We start from the raw sequence: 6,288 nt of genomic DNA, 5'->3' as shown, positions 1-6,288 counted from the left end.
TATGCTTAAACATTTTGTGCTTTTTAAAAAGTATGATACGGTACTGATGTATATTTTCCTTAATAATTTCAATTCCAAAACCATCATAAATTTTTTTATTTAAATAGTCAAGTATTTTGTTCAAATCTGTGTGTATGTATGTGTGTGTCTATATACACACACACATATGCATACATACTCTACACTCATACTTTCTAGTTCTGAGAAAGAAATGTTTGTCTCCTAAAATTATGTGCATATTATTTTTAAAATTTATATAACTTTATTAATTATATTTCATTTCATAGGTATACACTTATCATTGATACTTTTTTTCTGTGCCTATGTTTCCTTTAAGCAGAATTCAGTTCCCCTGTTTACCTGGATATTACTTTTCTTTTTTTTCTCATTTCTGATTGTATGATTGCAACTACTACTTTTTGATATCCTATGTGGTAAACTGTGTCCAACATATTTACTTTTATTTTGTATGTCTCATCATTTTTTTCATGCATTTTCTATTTTGAATAATATTATTGGATTTTTTATTTATTTATGTGTTTGTTTTGCATTTTCATTTCAATGTTACTTAATAGATTCAAATTTAATATGATTTTAGGCTTGCATTTTTCTGTATTTAGTGTTGAATTTTAACTTCTTTCTATGTTAAATCCATAATTTTTACCTGTAATTTATTTTGCCTTTACCATTTGATGCTAATTTCTCTACACAGTCTCTCACCATTATACCATTCAACTGTTTTTCATTTTTTTTAAATTTACTTAAAGTTTTGTTTTTCCTATCTAATTTTTTGTTTACTTCTCTATTTCTCTTCCCTTTTTGACCCTTCTATTTCCCCAACCAGTTATGCATGTAGTTCCAAATATCCCTACTTCCTTCCTTCTCTCCAAATTCTTGTTGAGTAATAGTTTTTTGATTCACTCCTGATTTTTCCCCCTACTTGCATCCCACATTATGTTTCTTCTCTCTACTCCATTCTTCCTGTTTTCTATGGCACTTCAATTTTAAATACAAATTATCAAATAAAAATATGAAATGAAAACACGGTCATGTGTTGAGAATCACTCTGTGCCATTCCATGATTTGTAATTGGTCCTATATCAAACCCCAATCTTAAGGTTGACTTATATTTCTAGGCTTATGTCTTCCCTACTATTATAGGCCTAGCTGTCTTTTGGGAATTCATAGACCTCCTTTCCTGGGCTGTTATGTTATTCAAGGAATTTCTATGGGTGTACGTGTGTGTGTGTGTGTGTGTGTGTGCTTGTATTTTTTTGTGAAATATAATCACCCAAAGTACAGTTTACCCCAGACAGAGGTTTATATTTCTTATTACACAGTGTTATCATACTACCTTTACATTCAAAAGTCCTCACACCTACATTAATTTTATACCATTATTCCACAGTCTCTATTCTCAATGAAAGGTTAAAAAAACTTATTATCTATTCACTTTTCACAATGAGCTAGATAAGAGTTCATCCCCAGTTTCTGTTTTACTCTTTATCACCTTCTTTATTTTTGCAGTTTCCAACTGTGTTATCCCTCCCCAAAGTTTACTGATATATAGAAGATCAAAGAATATTAGAAATCGAATATTTTTTTTAACTTTCTCCTCCCTTAATATTAAATAAAAAAAAAATTTGGAGCGGGAAAGGAAAGGCAATTGGGGCTAAGTGGCTTGCCCAAAGTCACACATCTAGTAGGGTGTGTCAAGTGTCAGAGGCTGGATTTGAACTCCGGTCCTCCTAACTCCAGGGCCGATGCTCTTTTCACTGCACCACCCAACTGCCCCCTAATGTTAATTCTTTAAAGTCCCTTTGAATCTTTAACTCCGTAAATATTTTTTTTTCTCTTTGAATATCCTTCATTATTATTATTTTGCACCTCCCCATTAAATCTCCATATTTTTTTAAAGTTGCCTATTAGAACGAGAAAGCTGATTTATTTACTAACTTTCATTGATAGAGGAGAGTACTTTCTATCAGTGCTTCCCATTTAGTATATCTGTGTGTTATCCTTCATGCTATCAACCCTTACTCCACTTGTTGATGAATACAAATCTTTCTACATACACTTATAATCCAATTCCCTCTTGTCTTCTCTAGCATTCTTTTTATCCATATCTATTGCCTTCAATGTCTCTCAAACAATTGATTTTTCCCCTATGCCAGAAAACTTGTCCACGATTTTCCTCTCCTAATAACACAAAGTAATATAAACAGAATTTTCTTAAAGTTCATTAGATCTTGACATCCCCTCAAGATATTATTCTATATCTCTGTCCTATTTCACAAAACCCTATAGAAGAACAGTCTGTACCCATTATTTCCGTTCACTCTCCTTTCACTTGTCAACTCTTTGTAATCTGGCTTTGAATATCATTATTCAATTGAAACTGCTCTGTCCAAGATTATGCATGATCCTCTCAACTGCCAAATCAATGACGATAATTCTAATTCTCTCCAGCATTTGCCTCTGTTGTCTGTCCATGATCTGTTGCTGGATATTCTTTTCTCTCTGGAATTTTGTGACACTATTCTAATTTCTCCTCCTACCTGTATGACTACCCTTCCTCACTGTCTGTTGCTCCATTATCATCCATATCCTGCCCTAATGCCCAGGTTCTACCCTAAGCCCTATGCTTTTTATACATTCCTTGTTATTATATTTATGCAGATGATGCCCAATTAGCTCTAAATATACACCATTAATCTCTCTTCTGTACTGCTTCACATGTCTGTATCTCCCTATTTTACAACTGGAATTTCTCTAATCATCAAAATGTCCAAAACTAAATTCCTTGTCTTCCTCCATTCCCAACCTATCCTCTTTAAAATCTAATTATTTCTGCCAAGGAATTGATTATTTTTTTAGTAACCAAAGCTCAAATCCCCAGCATTGAAAGAATAAATGAATTAATGGATGGATAGAGAGTATTTATTACATGCCAGGCACTGCTCTAAGAATTTATTTTTTGTTGTCCTTCACCCACACCACATCCCAAGCTGTAATTTATGTGTTTGTTTGATTCCAATCTGAGTTTTCAGGATTATTATACATTAATCCCTTTCACTTATTCAATGATCTGGCTAAAATATCTTTTCTACTTTTTCCTCACATATGACATTCCATCATCGTTGTGATATCTTTAAATAGGCTATGTGCACAATCCATAATGTATTGTGGATTGTGTCTATTGAATTTCTAGTTTCTTTTACAACTTAATTCACATTCTACCTCTTAAGAAATTTTTTTTTCTGATCCCTTCCACTCTGGTAGTGTTTCTCCCCAAAATTATCTGTTATTTTATTATATAATTTATTTATACTTGAATATTGTAGATTTTGTGTTTCTAAATAGAATACAAGCAAAACTGAGGGCAGGGACTGTTTCATGGTTTTATTTATTAGCCCTAGCATATAGCACAGGTCCTGATATATAGTAAGTATGTAACACAGCTTTTTCAATTATTTTAAATCTGTGTTTTGAGGCCTACATTGAAAGTATCATGGTGTTTCCTTGCTTGATACCATGCAGTACAGTAGCATTCAGGTATTTTTATTAGCCATGTTCTTTTAAGGGATTTATGATCTTTAATTTATCTCTGTACAGCCATCTTCAAGGTCAGTTGCTTTGGCTTGCAGATAATTCATATTTTAACACTTACATTTTGCTTTTCTTCTGCCAATTTTTCTGCCACTTATGAATTTTTAAAATTTTGCTCCAAATCTGTCATTTTATCCCTTAAAAGCCCTGCTTCTTCTAAAGCAAGGAACATTATATCATCTGAATTCTAGATCTTTTTTTGCATTTTTAAATTCTAGGTTGTGATCTTTAACTTTTGACTTAATTGAATTCTTAATTATTAGAATTGTATTTCTTTCCTGAATTATGCTTAAGTTCTTTGCTATTTTTCTTTGATCTCTGGGAAGTTTGGAGAATTTTTTTATTTAAAAATGTTCACTCATTTTCTTTGAATCTCTAATATTTTTTATAATGAGATATTCTAATATTCCCTTTGAATTAATACATTTTTATCTTTAAGAACTCTTTCGATTTCTCTAAATGTGAAGTCAATTTTTCACATTGTCTTGTTTGATTTTTTCTCTTCATATCTTGTTCCTGTATTCTCCCCATATTTGTCTCTTGTTTATCTCCTCAATTTTTGCAAACTCTGCTTCTCATTGTTGTACAAATCCCACTCCAGGATTTTAAACTGGGACTGTGGGAGATTCATCCCAGGTCTAATTCAGGGCAAATTCTATGGGTAGAGGACTGGTTCCAGGTAAGTTCTCAGTCCCTTATTCTTCAGAGAAAAGCTTCTTTTCTACTCCACCTGGATTTTCTTATCAACCTGCTTCTCTCTTTTTTCTCTCTCCTTTGTTTGACTTAACAAAACCAATGTCTGTGCTTTTTTAGATGGTTAAAAGCATCTCAGGTGGGATCACTTCTTTGAGTAACTATACAGGGAACTATATAATCATATCACACAGCACAATATTTGAAGTTTGTTCTCTCTAGCTTATCGTGATGAAAGGGAAGGATTATTGACTCAGGTAATTATTTAAGGTTTCTGATATACTTTTTTTTTAATGTGACTCATTTCTTATGGATTCAGTTTTAATTACTTTACATATAGTGCACAATTGCCTTTATGAGATTTTTTTTTAATTTGGGATGTCTAGGGAAAAAAATTACTCCATGTCATTTATCCATTTAAACAAATCTTAATCTAAATTCCATATTTTTTCAATCTTATGGACAGCTGTCTTTACGTTGCTTCTATACTTTATGCATTACATTAGAGATGCATTATTGTCTTTCCCTTTTCCCCCCTGTTTTTGCTATTAGACCTCATGGATGGAGTATTTTGTATAAGTTTGTTTTCTTCCCTTTGTGACTCTGGGTTATATATTTCATCTCCATAAAAGAGTATTATCAATGGAGCAAAAGTGACTGGTGTACTGCCTAAAACTTAAGATCTAAGTTTCCACATTTGTAAAATTAAGGTTTTAATTAGATTGCCTCTGATGTGTTTATCAGTTATATATCTCTGATTTTATGATTTTTGACTATATGCTAAAATGAATGAATTATAAAATTTTATAATAAAATTCCTCAAGAAAAATGTTATTCTATTAAATAGGAACATTTTTCCTTAAGTGAAAACTTCCAAAAATAGTGTGTATTTTAATCCTGTGTTTTACTTTAATTCTCATTTTCAAAGAAAACAATCTATGTATGTAAAATATTTTACAGTGTGAAAAACACTTCATTTTATTTATGGATCTAGAGAAGTGTGCAAGTTATTCTAGTATAAAGAGAGCAGTATCCATGAAAGCATAAGGGAAATTTTAAAACTTTTATATATTTCTATTTTTTTATTATATAAAATCTTTAAATAGAGACACCTCTCCCACAAAAACCAGTATCCTTGACTTCCTTAATTTGGATGATGTGAAGTCCCTATCCAAGTCCATTGAAGATTTTATTTTTGCTGTGATTATAACAAAACTGGACTTCAGTTGGAAAACTATTTCTTAGTAAATTTGAAGACAGTGGCTTCAAAAGCTTTTAAAAATACAAGCAGGTGGATATTGTTTATTTATTAAGGCATAGTACCAGAAACCAAATACAAAAGTATTTCATAGCTACATTATATGTTTAGAAAATATACATGACAGCAAAAGATAATAGAAGCATCTTAGTAGACCATGGTGGATTTTCCTTTGGCAGAGGGTAGAGAGTAGCAGCAAGGGAAACAATAAAGTGTTTTAAAACTAGAATCAGATTATTCAGTTTTCTTTTAAATTATCTGGGTTAGTTTGGAGTCAAGACAGCAGGCAGTGAATGAATTCTATGATCAAGGACTCTTTAGAGACTATATAGGATTTGACTTTGAATAGTTGACTTGTCATGAATTATGCTTATAACAATTTTTGTTCTCCATCTATCCACCTAATATTTCTTTCTCTCTTCCTCTTTCTGTTCTCTTCCTCTCTCTCCTCCTTATACTCCTATGTCTCTCTTTGCCTCTCTGTTTCTTTGTCTTCCTCTGTCTCTGAATCTCCATTTCTATCTCTATTTCTATGTCTCTCTGTCTTTTTAGTCTTCCTCTGTCTCTGTCTCTCTGTCTCTCAATTTTCTCTGTCTCTTTGTCTCTGACTTTCTGCCTCTGTCTCTCTCTGTGTCTTTCTGTCTCTTTCTCTCTGTCTCTCTCTGTCTCTCTCTCTGTCTCTCTCTGTCTCTTTCTCTCTCTCTGTCTCTCTTTCTCTCTGTCTCTCT

This window comes from Petaurus breviceps, unplaced genomic scaffold (genome assembly GCF_028583685.1).
Source record: "Petaurus breviceps papuanus isolate PSGF00001 unplaced genomic scaffold, PetGlider_PUasm1.0 38, whole genome shotgun sequence".
Lineage (NCBI taxonomy): Eukaryota > Metazoa > Chordata > Mammalia > Diprotodontia > Petauridae > Petaurus > Petaurus breviceps.
Note: the sequence above shows the minus strand (reverse complement) of the source record.